The sequence below is a fragment of the Urocampus carinirostris genome, chromosome 9 (assembly GCF_059441175.1).
Source record: "Urocampus carinirostris isolate Australia breed hairy pipefish chromosome 9, RoL_Ucar_1.0, whole genome shotgun sequence".
NCBI lineage: Eukaryota > Metazoa > Chordata > Actinopteri > Syngnathiformes > Syngnathidae > Urocampus > Urocampus carinirostris.
The window spans coordinates 31891195-31914050 of NC_142357.1; the positions used below are offsets into that span (position 1 = coordinate 31891195).

Sequence of the window (22856 nt, forward strand, 5' to 3'; positions counted from 1 at the left end):
CTCGCAGCAATATGCTATCGGGGATAATGGATTCAACCCACAATGCTCTGAGACTGTGAAAGGATCCCAGTAATACGGTGTCACCGATGCCATTGAACTCCTTGAACTTTCGGTTCAAATTTCCGCCTACTCGCGGATCACACGGCCACGTATGAAATACAAAACATTTACTTCGAAGGACAATTTTATCAGGACTCATGACTCATTCGTCTGAATTCCTCGGAAATAAAAAATATAAAACTTTTCCCTCGTCCATTATCCTTTTTTCAAGGTAAGGGACCAAATAAGTCTTGAATAAAGAGGAGAATTCTGACTACCAGATGTTGCCGTACTGAGTAGTAAAATCAAAAACGAGTGCTACAAAGCACAACGAAGAATACAGAGTGACCAAACTTCTATGTAGAATAACTGCAAATTTGGTGACCTCAGAGTAGAGGTAAGATCGGGCCTGAAGAATTCAGCCCGACCCGACCGGAGGCGCGGGTATATAAACCCGAACACGCCCGAACCCGAAAAAAAAAAACCCGAAACTTCAATTTGTCACCTAAGTAAACACGAAGCTTTACTTCAGCTGTGCGTACCTTAGCGCCGAACTTTGCGCTTCGGCTGAACTAGGCAGCCTGGGGGCCTCAAATCAAGTGTACATTGCGAGTGCAGCACCAAAATGAACAGTTTTGCGCCGAAGTGCACACAAGCAGTGGACAAAAGTGAAACTGAAGGAAATGGCAACAAAAAGAAATTCATATTCTGCAGATTACAATCTGCAAATAGGCCAAAAATCAGAAAGAAAGTCTGTAAAGCTTTTACCCACCCGTCCTCTTGTCCAGAAGACTATGCATTTGCAGGGCCAGTTGAGGATTGTTCTTAATAATGAGAGTAGACGCGGTACTCTAGGATAAACATGTCATAAAATACTTATTGGACTAGTGCATGGTTTGAAATGTTCAAGTAAATGTTGAAGTGTCAGTGATTTTTTTTTTTAAGCAAAGTGTTAACAATAAAAGTTAAATTAAATACAGGCTGACGAGCCAGCAGCTAAAAATACAATTCGGGTCATTATGTCCGTGTATTAGAAGTACATCTATGATTTAGTTTACTTTACATTTACTCTGTATTATCTTTTATAATTTATTTATGTGCAGACACTGAATCCCTAATGCCCGCAATAAGCAGGTAGGCGCCTTGCATGGCTGTATGGCCGCTATTGGTGTGTGAGCGTGTGTGTGTGAATGGGTAAGTGTGAAGCACATTGTAAAGCGCTTTGGTAGGTCTTCATTGACTCGAAAAGTCCTATATAAATCCACAGCATTTACCATTTAAGTTATTGGCAAGGAGTGGAAATGATGTCTGACGTGAGGGAGGTGGAAGGAGGAAGCGGCGCGTCTTGTACCCCAACACAGAGGAGGAAAGTTTCTTTGGATTTAGTGATTTGGAGTAAACTGATTTTAGTAAGCATTTTCTTTATCTAAATAATTACTTGAGTAAAAGTAAGTGCATGCTATGCAGACCCTCCACGAACGGATTAAAAACAAAAAAAACGAGAGAGAAGCCCGGTCGGCCCGACTTAACGATTGGCCTAAGATCTTGCCTCGACCTCAGAGTATTTTAAATAATAATTATCCACATTAATATAATATATTCAATGTACTTTTGCTGATTATTTAAAACAATAAATATTTTTGCGATGAATGAAGTATCAAGCTAATTGATCACACGTCGTTTCCTTTTAAGCTAGCAAGCTAATCAGTTAAACGTCTTGTTTTCTTCTAAGTTAGCAAGCTTATTTGTTACACATTAAGGAAAATAGGAACTTTATGAGAATTTATTTAATTTAAGCAACAAGGGAAAACGGTTAGCGCAACAAAAAAAAGCAATTTTACGCTTGGAGGGAATAACAAAATCAGAGACGGTTACACAATCAATTAGCTTCAACAGAGTCGATAGCGCAACGACTTAGCCCTCGACGCTAAATCATTTCGGAATACGATTGTTTTATATGGAATTGGGGGGACTTTGGCGCAAACATTGCTTAACCCAGTTTTACTTAAGAAAATAATTGCCTTGGCTGGGCCATTAAGTTGATACCGTGAGGGATAACGGCGCCATCAATTACTGCAACAGTGGCAGCGATAATAGTTCCTGTAGGAATATGGCCGCCATATTTTTCATTAAGCGCGAAAGAAAATGAAAGAAGCCAACCTGATTTCAAATTAAAGGCAGCGAATGTCGGATTGCGTGCCGGGATTTAAAAATGATCGAGTCAGGTTCTAACTCGGGGTCCCGGAGGAGAACGGCTAAGAACGCGGCACGAGAACGTTGAGGGAAATTTGTAAGCACCGCCCACAATAACAGGTCACAGTCAAATCAAATCAAGTCAATTCAAGTTTATTTATATAGCCCTTAATCACAAGGAGTCTCAAAGACCTGCACAGACCACAGATTATTGCAAACTAGAGACTATTATGACACCATTCCCTGATCTAAAACCTACATGAGGGCAAGGAAAAACTCAAAAACCTCAACATGAGTCAAGTCATGTTTATTTATATAGCCCTTAATCACAAGGAGTCTCAAAGACCTGCACAGACCACAGACTATTACAGACTACAGACTATTATTACACCATCCCCTGATCTAAAACCTACATGGGGACAAGGAAAAACTCAAAAAACACATCATAAGTCGAGTCATGTTTATCTGTGACGCCATGAATCACAAGGAGTCTCAAAGACCTGCACAGACCACAGACTATTACAGACCACAGACTATTACAGACTACAGACCATTATTACCCCATCCCCTGATCTAAAACCAACATGAGGGCAAGGAAAAACTCAAAAACCTCAACATAAGAAAAATCAAGAAATCCCCCTTCCAGGATGACTAGGCCAAAATGAATGTTGCATGAACAAACAATAAAATAAAAAATGAAATAAGAAATAATTAAAAGTGAAATATAAATTAAAAAATAAAATAAAAAGGATGACCAAAAAACAAAAACGAAGGTAGAGAAACACATGTTGACAGACAATATGACAACACGAACATGAATTGATTTTTGTTTTTCAATAAAAATCTAAAGCTAATACTATTTAAATTGAATAGTGTTTATTGTCATTGATACCAACGTTGTGTATGCAACGAGATTAGACATGGTACTCATAAACATGGAGTAAAGAGTTATGTTCATGATGGAAATGTACTCAATTTAAAATGTATTATTTTCATATTTTTTTTAACTTCTGATAAAACAACCTTGCTTATTTTAAGAACTATACTTCTTGTTTTACTGTATATTTTATTTGAAAACAGTGTTTTTCGTGGTGCAGTGGTTAACACATTCGCCCAAACCGCGAAAGGTCCCGGGATTGGGATGGGCGCCACCAGGCTGTACTTGCCCAAGACACAACACAGAAAATGGTAATCCACCGACCCCTAGTGGTTAAGGGCCCACCCACCACAGTTAAAAACTTGAGTCTTGTTGCACCATAGTATTATAGTTCATGTTTTTATTAATTTTAAACTTATTTTCTAATAAAAAAAAATGAAAATAGTCTGGAAATCATATTTATGTTTATGCAATTTTTCACTTAATATCACATTCATTCAAAAAATATGACGCAAAAAATGATTCGTGTTAGAATTACCAGTGACGATTTTCTATTTTCTAGTAAAATAAGAAAATAAATATACAGAAAATGATCCCAATTATCCCATAAGGCGGATAATTTTCCTTCTTTAAGGTACAAGTATAACTTACTATTTTCATTTTGTAATACAGTATATTAAACGATTTCTATATAGAAAAGTAACAATTAGCAAATTAGAACCGTGTGTGTCACGGTTGCCATGGTGCCAAATTGGCCCCGCCCGTGTGTGTCACGGTTGCCATGGTGCCCAATTGGCCCCGCCCGTGTGGCACCAGCTGCGGCTCGTTGGGAGATTGGATTTCTGTCTATATAAAGCTCAGCGCTCTCTTGCTTCGGTTGTCAGCCCGTCAAACGAACTTCTGCCTCACAAGACGTGGGTTCTGACTCGGTCCTCTTTTGCTGTCGGTATTTCAAGTCCGGTATTGTTCCCGTTTATTTTCGTCCTTGTTTAATTTCGGGTTCCAGTTTGGTTTCAGTCTATTTTTGTCCTGTTTGTTAGTTTCTCCAGTTTTTGTTCCCGTCTAGTTTCTCCTGTATAATTTCGTTATCCTGATTCGTTATCGATCTCGTCGGTCTCTGACTTTCCGTCTTTCCACACCGGACCGGGTGCCTAACCTGCATGAATCTCCATTTCCCGTAAAATAAAGGCTTGTGTGAGACTATATAAATCTCAGTGCTCTCTTGCTTCAGTTGTCAGCCCGTCAAACGAACTTCTGCCCCACAAGACGTGGGTTCTGACTCGGTCCTCTTTTGCAGTCGGTATTTGGAGTCCGTTATTGTTCCTGTTTATTTTCATCCTTGTTTAATTTCGGGTTCCAGTTTGGTTTCACTCTGTTTTTGTCCTGTTTGTTAATTTCTCCAGTTTTTGTTCCCGTCTAGTTCCTCCTGTTTATTTTCGTTATCCTGATTCGTAATCGATCTCGTCGGTCTCTGGCTTCCCGTCTTTCCACGGCAGACCGGCTGCCTTACGTGCATGAATCCCCATTTCCCGTCAAATAAAGGCTTGTGTGAGACCGTCACGCGATTGGGTCTTGATCCTTTTCTTGTTCCTGACATGTATAGCCTCAAGTATATTATACATATATATATATTATATCATACCTTATGTATCACACTTCTATCATGGTCACTTTCATATAAGTGACAAAAAGGGCTTTACGAATAGACATCTCTTTATTTGTTAGCCATGCAAAGTCAGGCGGCGCAGCAGAGGTTGCCAACGATGAGTCTGCACCCGGGCCCTCGGCCCCCGGGGGCCCGTTTGGGCCTCTGCGGCTGCTCCGAGGCACGGCCATTAAAACGTGTTTATTTTTAACTTGGCGAAGGGAGCCAATGTTTATCACACCCTGGTCTGGCAAAGGGATGTTGTTGTGTACAGAGGCACAGGGTACCCGAAGGGGTCCGGTCTGATTCTACCAGGGGTTGGCAACCCAAAGTGTAAAAAGAAAAGACTGTCTCTTTAAATTTTGGTGCATCACCGAGGTACTGCCATGATACGCAAGGTCTGCTTTACGAGTAGTCTTTGGATTCGGTGTAACCAGGCTAAAATACTACAAAATTTTAGAAGCTTTGGTTCACATACTAACTAACGATGGGTAATCCTGGGAATTTTGGTACCAATCCAGTCCAAGTAGTTAAATATACATGGTATAATCGAAAAATTCCGATCCAATACGATACTTTTTGCTTGGAATTGTCACTATCGTTGGATAATGGAACCCTCCCCCCTTGAGTTATTATTATTGTGAAAAACACAGCACACCAAAATTATTTTTTTAATCGATTAACTATATCAATAATATAAAAAAAAAGATCAACATATTTCTATTACACTTCAGGATAAAAGCCAAGAGAGTCAACCCCAAAAAACAGCAATATAACGGACATACAACTGTATAACAATGTCGACGAGACATCAAATTGTCATGAACCGGAACAGGATCAGGACCCAAACGCGTGACGTTTCTCACACAAGCTTTTATTTTACGGGAAATGGGGAGTCGTGCACGTTAGGCAGCGGTCTGGCGCGGAAAAACAGAAAGCGAGAGACCGAAGAGATCGATACCAAGTGCCCGAACAGATATCGGACAGGTGGGGTCGATACTGGACAGGACGGAACAGACAGGATTGATAATGAAACAGGATATTGAAATTAAACAGGACAAACTAGACGGGAATGGAAACTGGAGAAAATAATGAACAGGACAAAAATAGACAGGAACAAAACTGGAAACGATATTAAACAACGGGACAAAAAAAAATGGGAAAAACAGGAAAGTGGAACGAGTCAGAACCCACGTCTTGCGGGACAGATGTTCGTTGACGGACTGACAAAAGGAGAATGAGAGCACTGAGCTTAAAAAGACGCAAGGCCAATCTGTCAATGAACCGCAGCTGGCGCCACACGGGCGGGGCCAATTGGACGCCATGGCCTTAAATCAGGGGTGTCAAACTAATTTTAACTCGGGGGCCACACGATAGAACAAACATTCTGTCGGGGGCCAGACAAGTAGATTAAAGAGAAAGAAAAAGAGAGATAAATAAATAAGAGAAAGGCAGGGAAAGGAAGAGAGGGCGGGACAAAGAAAGAAAAAGAGAGGGAGAGAGTGTGAGAAACAAAAGGTAAAAAGTCATGAGAGAGGGGGAAAAGAAAGGGAGAGGAAGAAAAGATATCCAAAGAGAAATGGAAAGACAGAAGGGGAGAAAAGAAAGCGCGAAGGGTATGAAGAAAGAAAGAGAAACGAGAGAAAAGGAAAAAAGAAAGTTAAAGAGAAAGAGGTTAAAAGACGCAGAGAGAGAAAGAGACAAAGAGCAACAAAGGAAGAGAAAAAGAGAGACACAGAGAGTGAAAGAGACAGAGTGGGAGAAAAGGGGTGGAAAAGAGAGAGAGAGAGAGAGAGAGAGAGAGAGAGAGAGAGAGAAATAAATACAAGTACAGTGTCTTTGTTCGAGGCACCTGGCTTTGGCAACATCAAGTTGACATATTTCAACCTCCAGCTTGTTTTTCTCTTGCGCTTCTCTGTGTTGTCTCGCGGGCCGGATTCAATCCCTTAGCGGGCCTGATCTGGCCCGCGAGCCCCCTGTGACAAACACGTCGCTGTCCATGGTAGCTCTTAAGCCAATATTGCTCCAGACCGGGTGGGCTGAAATTGGAGATTTTGTGCCAATGTGTATTTGTGTGTGCGCCATTTTACATGTGTGAGTGGCTGTCAGAGTAACACTCAGTGAGATGTTGTACCTGCTGGAGCGTGGTGACCTGCTGAACTTGTAACAGATCCCAGAGAGACCAGTAAAAGTACTGCCACACACCCATGAAGTACACACTTGTAAAGGCACTTACACAAAGAATTTTACACCCAGAGTGACGTCCGATGCCGCTGTTTTTAAAGGGACAGAGTGGATTTTCTGGCTAATATACCGAGGGAGAATACAAACTACAGAAACTCAAAGTGATGAAAAAGCAGACGTTTTCTATTATTTTTCGGAGAAGTTTTCCGTGTTCCCGTAGTAGCAAAATGGCCAGCAGTCAGGCAAATGAATACACATTTCCCGAAAGACTGAAGTTTATATTAAAGTTCAAGAATATTTGCTTATTATTGAAATCAAAATTTTTTGTAAGATGAATACTAGTACAAGAACTCACGCTTCGAGTAAACGCTGATACTATTTACGAATCTGATTAGTACTTTTTATTCTCTAACTAAAAAAATAAGAACTAGATGTCAGGACCAGAACGGAAACAGAACCCAATTGCGTAGCGTTTACCACAAGTTTTATTGAAGTAAAGAGGAAGGGCTGCGCCCACGATCCGCAGGAAGCAAGTCGCTCTCGTACTCGGATTGTGATCCAAACACGGAAGTGGATCTTCCGTAGCGAGCGATGGCGGTGTCAGGGACGGAAAAAAACTGGTCGGTAGCCGGGATTGAGAGAGCAAGGCGTGGTTGGGGTCGGAAATGAGTCTTAAGCCAGAACGGGAGAGTAGACGTAGTCGGGGACAAAAAGAGGTAGTAAGCCAGGAGAGCAGACGTGGTCAGGATCAAAACAGGTCATAGCCGGAGACAGACGGGAGCAAAAAGGGGACAGGTAGGAGTCAGGGTTGAAAAAGGCTTGCCTGACTCCCGCCCGTCCCGTATTTGCCCCCGTTTGTCTCCGGCTACGACCTGTTTTGATCCAGCCTGATGGCACCCATCCCTCTTAAGCCCGTTTTTCTGGGTAGATATTAAACAGATATTAAGCTGCTTGTTTCAATGGCAGGAAACGCCTTCTGATCTGACTCAGATACAGCACCTTCCTTATCTGGTCACTGTTGTATTTTGGTGTTAAGCGTCTTTTCACAAGAATAATTATCTAAAGAAACAACTTTGAGATATCTAGAGTGATACTAGTCAAATACCATAACTTTTGAGTGATCAGTAATACACGTTTTTGAATATACTTGCAACGTACGGCTCATAGACTGACCCGCTAGGGTCTTCGGAGCACCACTTCCAGTGGTGTGTCTTGGGCAAGTACAGCCTGATGGCGCCCATCCAAGGCTGTTTTTCTGGGTTGGGGTTTGCTCGCCCACATGAAACAGATAGTAGGCTACTAGTTTCTATAGCTACTAGTAACAGGAGAAGCCTTCTGATCTGACTCAGATACAGCACATTCCTCATCTGGTCACTGTTGTATTTCGGTGTGAAGCGTCTCCTCAATATGCAAGAAATATTATCTTAAGAAACATCCATGAGATATTTACAGTTATTCTAGTAGAAGAGCACAACTTTTGAGTAATCATTGATACACGTTTTTTTTTTATATATATACTTCCAAATATACCGCTATGGTATTCGAAGCATTACTGTCAGTGGTGTGTCTTGGGCAAATACAGCCTGATGCCGCCCATCCCTCTTAGGGCTATTTTTCTGGGTAGCGGTTTGCTCCCCACATGGAACAGATCGTAGGCTTCCAGTTTCCAAAGCAGGAGAAGCTTCCTGATAATGACTCAGATACAGCACTTCATCATCAGGTCGCTGTTGTGGTGTAAAGTGTATTTTCAATTAAAAAAAAAGAATTATCTTAAGAAACATTTATGAGAATTTCAGAGTGATAGTACAAGAGCACATCTATTGAGTAATCAGTGATACAATTCATTAACTGATATCATTAATACTCCAAGAGTATCCGTCTGAAAAAATAGGTATCGAATTATCTTTATAATATCGTTAAGTACAGTCAAAATGACTAAACAAATGCACACGTGCGTTGCAACACGCATGCGCCGTGCATGTGCGTACAGAAACCAACGTTTTCGACCACGTTGCACGCATTAACAACAAAATCCTGACTTTTTGTTTGCGAGGAATATCCGCGATAGGTGAAGCGTGATAAAGCGAGGTATTGCTTTTATTCAGAATGCGCACGTCTGTCCGAAGACATCCATATAGATACAACAAAACACACACGCCACTGCAGACACACGCGCGTAACGACGAGCCCGCGCGTAAACGGACACGCGCGCACACCGTCAAACTGCCGCGCGCGCGCGCGCACTCTCCACAGCACCAGACGCGCGAGGGACAACGGACCGCAAAGTACGGGCAAGGTGACTAAAGTTGTCCCTGAACGCATCATCGGCTTTTCGGTTCCGGTCCAGAATCCTGTGGAGACTTTGGAGGCGCTATTTTACATTTGGGAGGGAAGGAGGGGAGACGGGAGGGGAGACACTGCGCCCTTTGACGAGGAAGAGGAGGAGGAGGAGGAAAAAGAGGCGGCTGCATGGTGCGCGATGACGAGACCCTGTTGTGGACTTGCCGGGCACCCGAGTGGACTGGAGCGGACCCGGGCTGCAAAATCGCGAGCTACCGAGGTGAGTGCATCGATCCCCTTGTCGATCGCGCGTTGGGTTCGCGTTCCGGTTGCGCGTCAGATTCTCCAAAGCCGATTGAAAGGCGCGCTTAGATGTGGAGGTAGTGATTTGTGGGGGCTACAAAGTGAAATAAGGAAAACGTCTGTGTGTGTGTGTAGAGGGGGTGGGGGGCTGAGGGGGTGTCGTAATCGCATGTCGGTTTACTGTCTTTTTATTCAAGGCGGATTTTTTTTTTATCTTAAACGAGCATTTGAACGCATCTTCTTTGAGGTTGAGGGGTGTCAGGGGAGGGAAAAACACAGTTGGGATGATTAAAGTGCAGTAATACTTTGAGGAATTGCGTGGGCAACATCTCTCACCCCCCCCCCCTCTTTTTTTTTCACCTCCACCCTCCTCCCCCTTATCGTTTTCATCTTTTGTGTGACACAAATCGTGTGTTTGCGTTTTGCGCGTTTCCCAACGGACATGCCCTTCTTATGTTCCACTTGCAGCACCTGCAACCTCTCCTTTTTTTCCTGACACACACTCACTCGCATAAAATGACAGTGTGTCATATTTGACCACTAGATGTCACTCTATTGGGTGGTCCAACCGGAGAATCCAAATTAAAACACACTGAAGTGACAAATGCAAAGAATATAAAGGTACTTTTAAATAAACGCAGTATTCGTATTGGGCATCACTGTATAGTATGCTGGGAGCACGGCAGGAAACAGGAGAAAAACATACATAAAGTAATCAACACAGCCTAAAAGATCATCGGCTGCTTTCTACCCAGTCTGGAGGACATTACTGGTTTGCGTACCATAACATTTGCCACCACCTCTTTCACCTGTTGCCCTCTGGTAGGTGCTACAGGTCCCTTAAATTAAAGACAAACAGACTCAGAGACAATTGTTTCCCCTAGGGCCATCACCACCCTAAACAAGCGCACAAAACTGTACTTACTAATAAATGTATGAATTATGTTATTGCTAATAACTGTAAAAATATATATTTGATATTTATTTGGGGATTTTTGTTGCACTATTGTTATGATGCACTATTCTTTTTCATTATTAGAACTTAGGCCAGTCAATGAGCACTACGTTGCATAAAAACTGCCTATTTATCCAGGCAGTATTTTCCCTTTTTTCTTCATTACATGTTGACCCTGGAGCACCTTGTCTTGTTGCATACAGTGCTTAACAACTTTGATATCAATGAATATTCAAATCGATTCAACACACGCTGTATATATAGTTATATATATATATATATATATATATATATATATATATATATATATATATATATATATATATATATATTAATCCATCCATTATCTGCACCGCTTATCCTCAGTAGGGTCGCGAGGGTGCTGGAGCCAATCCCAGTCATCTTGGGGAAGTAGGCAGTGGACACCCTGAACTGGTTGCCAGCCAGTCACTATATAGATGTCATGTTTGTTGTTTGTCCTTCAACAAAAAGCATATCATTTTCCATTATCAAGCTTTCTTTTTTAAATCCAACGAGCCACTCGAGAGCGCCAAAAAGCTACGTGCGGCTCCAGAACTACTTGTTGCTGACCCCTGGTGTAGTGTCGTGCAAGCCAAAACGAAAAAGAGAATTACAAAGTATGGAGACTCAAAGTGACCAAACCGCACTATTTTTCTTATTTTGTCTACAAAGAAAGAAAAATATTGAAGGAGAGAAAAAGAGAAATACAAAAGAAAAGGAAGACAGATAAAATGGGAAAAAAGAACAAATGAAGGCAAAAACAGAAAAACAATAGAATAGAATAGAATAGAATAGAATAGAATACAACAGTATTTATTGACATTGACATCAACGTGGTAGAAAATTGGACATGACTCCAGAGTAAGCATGTTGAAAATACTTTAAAGAGAAAAATAAAATAGAAGACTGTCGGAATAGGTAGGCATAAATGTTTACAACATAGTGCTTAGAGACTGGCCCATCCAACCATCCATTATCTGCACCACTTATCCTCAGTAGGGTCGCGGGGGTGCTGGAGCCCATCCCAGCCATCTCCGGGCAGTGGGCAGGGGACACCCTGAACCGGTTGCCAGCCAGTCTCTGGGCAGACAGAGACAGACAATTCGCTCGCTCATTCACACCTAAGGACAATTAGGACCGGCCAATTAACCTGACATGCATGCTTTTGAAATGCGGGAGTGCCCGGAGGAAACCCACGGAAGCACGGGGAGAACATGCAAACTCCACAGGAGATTCGATCTCATGACCTCAGAACTAAATAAGTCGCAAAATAAATATTATTAGTTGTGCGCGCTGGTTTTAGGAGGTGATGGCCCTGGGGGAAAAACTGTTTATTTGTCCTTAAAATTGGCAAGAAAGGAGAAGGAAATGATAAAGTTAAAACTTATATAAACTCTATGTTGGCAGAATTAAACAAATAAAAACAAGCATTAAGGTAAATAAATTTATTAGCTGTCTGGTGGCCCATCACCTCTTGCCCCGGCTGGGCTCCCGGCCACCCTGCGCGCCCCCGTGTGTTTAGTTAACTTTAGTCACACAGGAAACAGATAAATACACCGGAAATGCAACTTCAAAATAAAAGAGTACAAAACTGATAAACGTACAAGAGATGCAATTAGACTGATTATTGAACTGTTACTTCATGTGTGTGTGTGTGAAAGATTGTTTTTATATTTAGGAATATAAAAACAAGTTATATTCACAAAGTGAATTCTGAGAAATGTTACAACCAAAACGACCAACCTATCATTAAACAAAGAAGGAAAAGTGAAAAAGTAAAGGTAAAAAGAAAGACAGAAAATAATAACATATTAAAGAAAAAGAGGAAAAAGAGGAAAAAGAGAAAAAAGCAAGAAAAAGAAAAATTAGCTGAGAAAGTAGCAGATGATGAAGATGGTGTGAGCCTTATTACAGTATATAATAATAATAATAATAATAATAATAATAATTTCCTTTGTATTGTCATTCTTTGTAACAATGTACACAGAACGAAATGTCGATACACCTGACCCGTTGTAGCGAGCCGATGCAGCCGCAGCCAACAGAGGGCGCCGCCATTTTACCAATGTTATAAGTCTTAGGTATGACTCGGCCGAGGCTTGAACCAGCGACCTCCCAGTCTCAAAGCGGGCGCCCTACCATCTAGGCTACTGAGCTGGTATATGTAAAATAACTACAAATTTCAAACACTTTTATAACAATCCATGTGTTTTTTGCTTATCATATAAATGTATTTTATTTTTTTCAACCCCCAGGAGGCGCTAAATAATACTCACTGCCCCTTCAAACCCAGTAAACACGCACTCGTACACACACTCAGGATTAGCAGTCATCGCCGTGTGCGACTTCCAGATTAGAATTGAGATTCTCCCGAGCCAAAGATGCACAAGACCCGGATTAACAAAGAAAGGCGGACGAGTGATGGACTGATTTAAAAAAAAAAAGAAAAAAAAAGGGAAAGGGCTAGATTAAAGTGTAATGTCCAGTGAGGGAGAGGAGAACGGGTTTGCAGGAGGGAATCCAGGGCGAGTGTTGCTGTGTGTGTGGGGAGAATGGAAAAGAGGAGAGAGCAGAGATGGCTCGTCCTCTTTGCACCCCCCGCCGCCTCTTTTTGATCTCTTCTTATTCAGATTCAACAGCGGAAGACGCTTATGTAACACTCTCCACACAATTAGGGGACGCACAATAAGAACCTCGGGGATTGCTCAATTAAAGCGCCCCCCTTTCCCCCCAAAATATGACTTCATTTGTGCATAAAGACTCATACCGTTTCGGGGGGCTGAGGGAATGACCAAATGTCCTTAAATACTGATGATGTTTTCCAATTGTGAGGTCCTAAAATGGAAATAGGCATATTACTCTAAGCTTTTAGACAGCCTTCTATTGTAGAATAGAATAGAATATACCTTTATTGTCATTGTTACAAAATGGGTTGAACATATTGTGACAACGAAATTGGACGTGGCACTCCAGTTTCACATTTGACAGTGAGGTTAAAAGAAAACCAAAGAAGATAATGGACACTGTTCAGTGTCGTGCAGTTATGGGAGGTAGGTGAGGCACAGCCTCATGGAAATATACATTTAAAACTAGATCCAATTGTTATCTTTAGTCTGTGTTCAAGGTCTTTCCTGTTTAACTTAACAGTATTTGGAGTGGCTATACAGATCCAATGTGTGGAGGTATACTGGTAAGGAGTCATCAACACAGCCCAGAAAATGATCAGCTGCTTACAGGTCATCATGGAAATATAAAACTAAAAATAAATAATATGCAGTGTCTGAAATAAAGCCTGCCCGGGCTTACAAAACGTCTCCGCCCGGGTGGCCGACAACTTTTTCAAGAAAAAAAAAAATATTATGTTTTTATGTTTTTCAAATCAAACGTTTGCTTTATTCCGATTTCGAAATCTTTGTTCGGTTTTGGAATTTCGGTTCGCTAGCTAATTTGCATACCCGGCAGCCAATCAGAAGCTTGCATCGAATAACTTCGTGCTTCCGGACTTTCCCGAGCGTTATAAGGTCGTGCATTTGCATATCATTTTCCAAAGTAGATGCACAGAGAACACAAAAAAAAATGGATACGTAGTTAGGAATGAAGCCAAAACCTCAGCCCCAGTAGAAAGATTCAAAAGAAGCTAACAAAATTGATGATGCTACAAAACGTAAACGTACATTAAAAGCATCGTGGAAGAGGAGTTCACGTGGCTTGTAGTAGACAATACAATGCAAACATTGCATGAATGAAGTTGAGTAAATCCAGGTACATACTGATGGCAGATGGAAAACAGCCATGTCCTATACATGCAATGAATGTTATAAGTAGATTTATAATTAACTTCATTTTAAAGAGATGTTTTGTTATATATTATGATTCTCAATCCTTAACACTTTGCAACAATGGGCAGGCAACTTTTCAGAGTTGTCTGCCCTGGTGTCCGGTAACTTTTTCTCATGAGTTTCAGACACTGTAATACGACGATATTTATTTCTGTTTAAAGTTATTTATGATTTAAATTTTTGAATGCAATTAGTATCTAATCTATTACTGCGATGGGTGTTCGGAGATGAGGAGTGAAGCATGCAATTCTCTTGCCTCATGGCAGGGGGCGTAAGTGAGACCAAGGAATCTGATGTGGCGCACACCTCCATTCAATAAAACAGATATCCATTGATGCTTATCTTCAAGTGGAGAAGTACATAGACTTTGTTTATGAGTTAAGCTCAAACAATAGGTTTTTATTCCAGGATACAATTTGTATATTGCTCTATTGCTCTGCCAAACACACGTTGAATAATATGGAGGTTCATTTATTTGTAAAATCATACTGTGCTTCAACGGATACAACCCCCGAAGCACATCACTGGTGCTGTTCAATTAGCCGGAGCTATTAGATGGCCGAGGGGACATGTGAGGTCAATGTCAGACTAATAAAAGAGACGTCGAAGAGAAAATTAACATAAAAAGCGAAACCTGGCCCATAGATCCCGCAAAGAGGCATAACCATTAAAACTGTTTAATCTGGGATTGAAGGCGATAGGAGATGATCATATTATGGTTTAATAGACACTCAAAATGAGGAGAGAAGACATCAATGGATTTTGAGCTTGAGAAGACTGTACAAAATCCTCCGGATATATAAAAAATATATATATTTTTTTCAAAACCTGTTTTAAAAGTATTCCCCGGGGCCCTTTCTTTCTATTACAATTTCGTTTTCTGCCCATAAGAAGTCTCTAGTTTCAGTACCGAAGAATGCAACCTTGGTTTTTGGGTCTAGTTGAAGACGTTAGTTTTCGGCATAAAAGAGGATCATGCTAGTTTTGGGCAAAGAAGAATACAATGCTAGTTTTCAGCATGAAGCTAAAGACTGATAGAAGGTGAATACAGTGATGCTAGTTTTAAACATAGAAGTATATGTCTCTAATTTTTTTGCATAGTAGAAGAACTGTCTAGGGTACAAAATAAAGGATGGGGATTTTAGTTTTGGCTAAGTTGAAGATGTTTGTTTTCTGCATAAAGAAGACCGTGCCAGTTTTGGGTAAAGTATAGGACAATGCTAGTTTCAGGCTTATAAAATGGGGATGCTAGGTTTTGGCATTTAAGAAGCCGGTTATAGTTTTTGATTTCGTAGAAGACAGGTAGCAATAGCTTTTGGCAAAGAAGAAGACAGTGCTAATTTTTGGCATAGAAGAAGACGTCTCTGGCGTTTAATGTTTTTTAGCTTTGAAGAACACGCTCATTTTTCCACATGATGACAAGGATAGTTTTGGCATAGAATAAGATGCTAGTTTTTGTACTAGCATATAACAATGTTACCTTTTGGCATTGAGGACCAGTTGTGGGTGTAGTAGAAGACGCTAGCTTCTGGTACAGAAGAAGAGGACGCAAGATTTTGGTGTAGAAGAAGATGCTAATTTTTGATGGAGAACAAATCAGAAGTACACAACAATACATTTTTGTGTACAAGAAAACTATGTCATCAAAATTAGTGATTTTAGTTTAAATGGAGGAATATAATGCTAGTTTTGCTGTCGACAAGTCCCCAGTCTTTGGAATAGAAGAAGACGATGCTCCTTTTTAGTGTAGAATAAGTTGCTAGGTTTTAGTCTCGGATAAGACGATGCTCGTTTTGAATGTAAAAACGTTGCTAGTTTGGGGCACAGAAGCACACAATATTGTTTTTGTCAAAGAAGACTACAGTTTTTAATCAGAGAAGAAGACAATCCTAGTTTTTGTTGTCGAAGAAGACACATTTACTGTAGCTTTGTTGTAGAAGAAGCCGCTGGTTTTTGGAGTAGAAGAAGACAAGAACCAGATTTGAATGTATAAGAAGTCCCTTGGTTTTGGCAATGAAGAAGCCAAATCAAGTCATTAGCGTACAAGTTTTTAGTGTACAATACTACTGTTGGTATAGAAGAAGACGATTCTAGTTTTTAGAGCCCAATAATACAGTGAAAATGTTTGGTGTACAATGCTAGTGATGGTATATAAGAAGTCAATGCAAGTAATTACTGTTCAAGTATACAATGCAAGTTTTTAGTGTACAATACTACTGTTGGTATAAAAGAAGACAATGCTAGTTTTTAGAGTCCAAGAATACAGTGAAAAACTTTTGTGTACAATGCTAGTGATGGTATAGAAGAAGACAATGCTAGTTTTTAGTGTACAAGAACACAATGCCAATATTTTAGTGTAAAATACTACTGTTGGTATAAAAGAAGACCATGCTAGTTTTTAGACTCCAAGAATACAGGGAATTTTTTTTTGTGTACAATGCTACTGTTGGTATAGAATAAGACGATGCTAGTTTTTAGAGTCCAAGAATACAGTGAAAATGTTTCGTGTACAATGCTAGTGTTTTATAGAAAACGACAATGCTAGCTTTTAGTGTACAAGTATACAATGCCGTTTTTTAGTGTACAATACTACAGTTGGTATAGAAGAAGACAATGCTAGTTTTTCATGTCGTAGAAGTTACTAGTTTTGATAACAGAAGCACACAAATATTTTTCTGTAGACCTTTAGTTTTTGTCATAGAAGAAGTAAATTATAGTCTTCATTATAGAAAACGATGGTAGTTTTTGGCATAGAACAAGAAAATGCCAGTTTTTGGTGAAAATGAATAGTGCTGATAAATACATCCCTACAAGTACATCCCTAGTTTTGGTCACAGAAGCATACAGTGCTATATATATATATATATATATATATATATATATATACCGTAAATTCCTGACTATAAGCCGCTACTTGTTTCCCTAACTTTCAACCCTGCGGCTTATTCAGTGATGCGGCCAATTTGTAATTTTTCTAACGGCCGCCAGTGGCGCTCGAGTGTTGCTACCATTAACTGGCCTGGCACAGCCACCGTTTGGGATGAAAGCTATATTATTATTATTAAAGCTTTGAAAACTCTCTCGGTGTACCGTCTTTCTTTGTAAATATGTGTAACCCATGTATAATATGTATTTGCAACTGTATATTTTTGTAATGTATTTATTTGTATTTATTTTAGACACTTATTCTGATATTTTTGCACGGGTGAACGAAAAATGAGGGGCGGAACAAACGCGGGGTGCCGAGTTTAAGTGGGGATCGCTAAAGGTGAGGGACAGACAAGGAAAGAAGAGGGGGTAAAAAGTTGGTTAAAGAAAAAGGAGTTGCGTGAGTAAATATGTTCATCTGATATATTTTTCCCACCCTTACCTTTTGTAATATACACTTTTTTCCTTGGATTACTTTCAACGGGACCCGGACTCTGCAGGTCTGCATCAAATCTTAAGTACCGGTATCATTTTCCGTTCATTTTGCCGGCAGTGATTTTTGGACTGTGGACTTTAATGAAGGACATTTAGTTTCAATCACGGGACTTGAAGTCGGGTTTGGGTTAATTTTGAGTTTGTGTTACATGTTTAAATGTGGGCGCATGCGGCTTATATACAGGTGCGGCTTGTGTATGTATAAAATCGGTTTTCCTCTTAAAATGTGGTGGGTGCGGCTTATAGTCAGGTGCGCTCTATAGTCCGGAATTTACGGTAGTTGTTATATAGTTGTTGGCAATCAAGTAGAAAACACTTGCTATACCCCCAGACGAATATAAGTATCGATGACCTAACAGTTATCAAGGAAAACAACAATAAATCGTATTATTCATTCTAAAAACGTTTGATATCGGTAGCAGTACAAATACACCTCCTTCTAGGACTACTGCAGCAATGCATTTAGATTTTGCGTACCCTATCTATGCGTAGTCACAGATGTGTCTTTCTGGCTCACCTTGGTGAACGTGAGGTGGCAACCTGCCTGCAGATTCTTTAGCGTAAACGTCTGGACGGCTACAAAAGCAGATGACGACCGAACCGCACAACCTCGGCGAGTTCATCTCATCCCCGGCTTTTTTATCTGACGAGCTCCATCTTTCTCAGCCGTCTTTCAAAAGAGACGTTCGTTTATATAACCGCCACGCAGAAAAAAAAAGAGGGCTGGGGAATATAAAGATGGGGAAAGACAACTGACCCAAAAGGGAAAATGTTTTAAACAGCTTGTTTGCTAGCACAAGGATTCTCGTTACAAATTTTATTGAAGGTCAATATTTTTAGGTGAAATTTCCATCTTGAATAGAATTCAAAAGTGTTATTTTTAATGTCTTGTGGCATTAAAATAATGCTATATCCATTGAAACCTGGTCATCCTTTTTTTATTTTATATTAATTATTTAATATTTTATTTTTAATTGTATTGCTTGTCAATGCAACATCCATTGCAGCCTGGTGATTCCTCATGTGCGGTCCCTTCTCAGGGTTTCTTCATTTTCCTCAGGTTGAGGTTTTTGAGTTTTCCCTTGCCCTCATGTAGGTTTTAGATCAGAGGAGGGTGTCATAATAGTCTTTAGTTTGCACAGCCCTTTGAGACTCATGTTTACGCTAAATGAAAAAAGGCCTATATCGCATAAATATGTATCTAAATTTCAAGGACATTATGTCCAACCATCCATTATCTGCACAGCTTATCCTCAGTAGGGTCGCGGGAGTGCCGGAGCCCACTGCCCGTAGATAGGGGACATCCTGAACTGGTTGCCAGCCAGTCGCAGGGGACACAGAGACAGACAACCCACTTGCTCATTCACACCTAGGGACAATTTGGACTGGCAAATAACCTGACATGCATGCTTTTGGAGGAAAGCGGACTGCCCGGAGGAAACCCACGCAAGCACGGGGAGAACATGCAAACTCCACACAGGAAGGTGTGATCTCGTGACCCCAGAACTGTGTTGCACACGCGCTAACCACTGCGCTGCCGGTCTGCGGACATTGTGTCAAATATCAAACATGAAGCGGTACTGCTCTCTAAGGGAGAGCAGTTACCTCAACTGTTATTGATGTTTTAGGGTCCTTATGGCAATAATAGCACAAACAATGACCTCAATTGAAAAGATAAAACTACAATTTCAGTCACATACATCCAACATGAAAAACTAATACTATCTAGTGGCACCAAATAACTCAAATGTTGACTTGTTATATTCTCCTGTTGGCTTAAATCGAATAATTATCTCAACTTAAAGATGAAAAAATGCTATCTGTCATAAATAACCAACAAGGAACACCGTTGCGGTCTAGTTGTCAGAACCCGAACAGACGGTGGACCCAGACGCGTAACGTTTTCACACAAACTTTATTTTACGGGAACGGGGCAGTCATGAGCGGGAACACAAACGCCAGCGATTCAGCGATTCCTGGGCAGAAGAGATCGAAGCCGGACAGGACAGACGGGATCGATACCAGATACAGGATACACGAGCAGATACTGGACAGGCCGAGACAGACGAGATCGATACCGGATACTGGAGCAAGATACCAGACAGGACGGGACAGATGGGATCAATACATGAGCAAGATACTAGACAGGGCAGGACAGACAGTATCGATACCGGATAATGGAGCAAGATACCGGACAGGAGGGGACAGAATGGATCAATACTGGACACCGGAGACTGGAGCAATATACCGCACAGGACAGGCTGGATCAATAACGGAGCAAGATACCGGACAACAAGACAGATGGGATTGATACCGGATACTGGAGACTGGAGCAAGATACCGGACAGGACCAGACAAACAGGATCGATTCCGCATACTGGAGACTTGAGCAAGATGCCGGACAGGACGAGACAAACGGGATCGATACTGGAGACTTGAGCAAGATACCGGACAGGATGAGACAGACGGGATCAATACCGGATACTGGAGCAAGATACCAGACAGGCCAAGATAGACGGGATCAATTCCAGATCCTGGAGCAAGATACAGTGCAAGACGAGACAGGCGGGATCGATACTCGATACACGAGTCAAAAAGTCTTGCAAGGGCAGAGGTTTGTTGACGGACTGACAAGGAGTGAATAAGAGCACCGAGTTTAAATAGGAGGGAAGCCAATCAAGTGAGGGCAATGGGCAATCGTGACACGCGTGGCACAAAATTACCTCAACTCAAACTTATGATGTGATGTTATACGATCCTTTTAGCATAGCTTGCATAAATAATGACCCCAGTTTAAAATAAAAAGGGCTGTTTCTATCCAAAATATCCAACACGAAACACTAATGGTGTCTAGACGCTGAAAGGTCCCTCGATTAAAATGTCTGATTTGAGATGTTTTACGCTCTATTAAGCATAAATTGCATTGATGATCACCTCCATTTAAGAGAAATAAACGCCATGTCTTTCAGAAACATGAAACGTTAATACTGTCTAAAAAAAAAACATAGCTCAAATTTATGACGTTATGCCCGCTGTTATACATCTGCTCTAGCTTCAAATACCGTTTAGAATTACAAACTAAAATCGCATTTTTTACTCCTCCACTTTTAAACTAATTAAAAGAGAATTAGAAACGCATTTTCATGTACAATTACAACAGATGTAAGTATGGAAATCATGTGAATATGATTAAAAATTATTACAGCCGCCAGGCCTCACCGGGACATAATATATGCAGAAATATGTATGTTTTTGCATGTGTGCGCACGTGTTTATTTGCAGTGGAGGAATAAATTAGCTGATGTATACGAAATGGCCGGTGGACTTGTGTGACTTGTGGTTTTTTTAATATATTTTCTTTAAGTGTGCGATCATGTGATGAGAGTGCTGATGACATTTGTTGATATTTCTTGACTCTGATTGGTTGCCGAAAGCATTGCCCTGGTAAGGAGAGCCTTCATAAGATAGCGTACTCTACAGTAGATACCCAGGATGAGCCATTATCCCTAAAGTGCATATGGCAAAGTGACATTAATGTAAAGCAGGATATAGAAAATAATGGTTCAAGCCAAGAACTACTTTTTGTTACATATTCGCGCAATAGAATAGAATAGAATAGAATAGAATAGAATATACCTTTATTGTCGTTGTTACAAAATGGGTTGAATATATTGTGACAACCAGGGTTGGGTAAAGTTACTTTAACTGGATTACTTTCAATTACTTTTGGACTACTCCAATACCAAACATGCTAATAAAAGACAAAAGAAACTAAATATGAATAAAATGACTAAATTTTGTGCAGGCTTGGGGAGTAACGGAACACATGGAACGGCAAAAATGATGTTGGCAAGCTGTTTGGATTGATTTTCATTTTGTTTCTGTCGTAGTTTTGCCGGAAATCAAAGAGATCAAAGCCAGGAGAGAAAGCTTACCACGTGTTGTGAGTCATAATTGTATTCATAGTTTCTTTTGTCTTTTATTAGCATATTTGGTATTGGAGTAATCCAAAAGTAATTGAAAGTAATCCAGTTAAAGTAACCTCACCCAACCCTGGTGACAACGAAATTGGACGTGTCACTCCAGTTTCGCATTTAACAGTGAGGATAAAAGGAAACAAAGAAGATAAAGGAACAAAGAAGATAAGGTTATAATTTACACAATATAAAGGAACCAAAAAGATAAAGATTATAATATTGACAATATTTACGTAAGAAATGTGGGCAGTCCAAGTCTAATCTTAGTTTTCAGGTCAATAATTGCCTGGCGACTGAGGGTATTTGTTGCCGAGCAAGTATTTATCAAGGAAAAGATGAGAGATAAAAGAACACTGAAAGTAAAAAGATTAACTGGAGAGCCTGAAGCCGCTGCACTCGCGCGCGCCGCCATCTTGAAATATTATCATGTTATTACTATGTTATTACTATATTACTACTATGGTAATTATTACAGGTAGGGTTTAATAAAAAAAAGACACAATACCCAGCACTGGTGAGCAACTTTTCGGGCCCAGGGCACCATGTTGGAGACCCCCGAGCTGGGGTGGACCTTTCTAAATAGGAAAAAAACATTGTTTGTACAGTGGTGCAACATGACTTGAGTTGTTACAGTGGAGTTAATGGGTGGATGCAGAGGTGGAATTAGACGGGAGATCAAAATCAAATCTGATTTGAAGCCTTCACCATGCGGGAATTGTCATGCTTCGAGAAGTTTTTGTGCTTTAATTGTCTCTTGATTTTCCCAGTCTTTGGGCATTTAACTTGTGGTTAACCATACGTGTGCTTTCTTCGTATCGCTTCAAAATTGTTACCTTCGTTTCCATGGTTATTGTGTTTTTGGTTCTCCCCTTAGTATCAAGTCTTGGGATCCATATTGGATAGATGAGTGTTGTATCTCAGAATGGATTATGAGAATTTTCAGATCTGGACATTTTTTTTGTAGCATTTAAGAATACCATTTTTAGGTGGTTAAGCTGTTCTTGTACCATGTTCTGAGAATTGTGATATTGATTGATTCCTCTAGATCAGGGGTCTCAGACCCAATTTACTGCGGGGCCGTCGGGGGTCAGCGTGAGGTAAGGCCAAAAAAGGTTCTGAT

The 22856-nt window shown here is 40.5% G+C and overlaps 2 protein-coding genes across 4 annotated transcripts in view; one reads left to right on the plus strand and one right to left on the minus strand.

The window, feature by feature from the left end:
* The window catches only part of macrod1 (mono-ADP ribosylhydrolase 1), a 381584-nt gene that overhangs the window by 162286 nt on the left and 196442 nt on the right, over positions 1-22856 (minus strand). The window lies entirely within an intron of this gene.
* Positions 1-22856, plus strand: part of flrt1b (fibronectin leucine rich transmembrane protein 1b) — a 143239-nt gene that overhangs the window by 4720 nt on the left and 115663 nt on the right. The window contains exon 1 of one of the 2 annotated variants that reach the window (XM_088343511.1): positions 9223-9498. The exons of the other annotated variant lie outside the window; for it this stretch is intronic. The gene's annotated coding sequence lies outside the window, so the exon portion shown is untranslated. Of the gene's footprint in view, positions 1-9222; positions 9499-22856 lie in introns of those variants that run through there. 2 annotated transcript variants of the gene reach the window in all.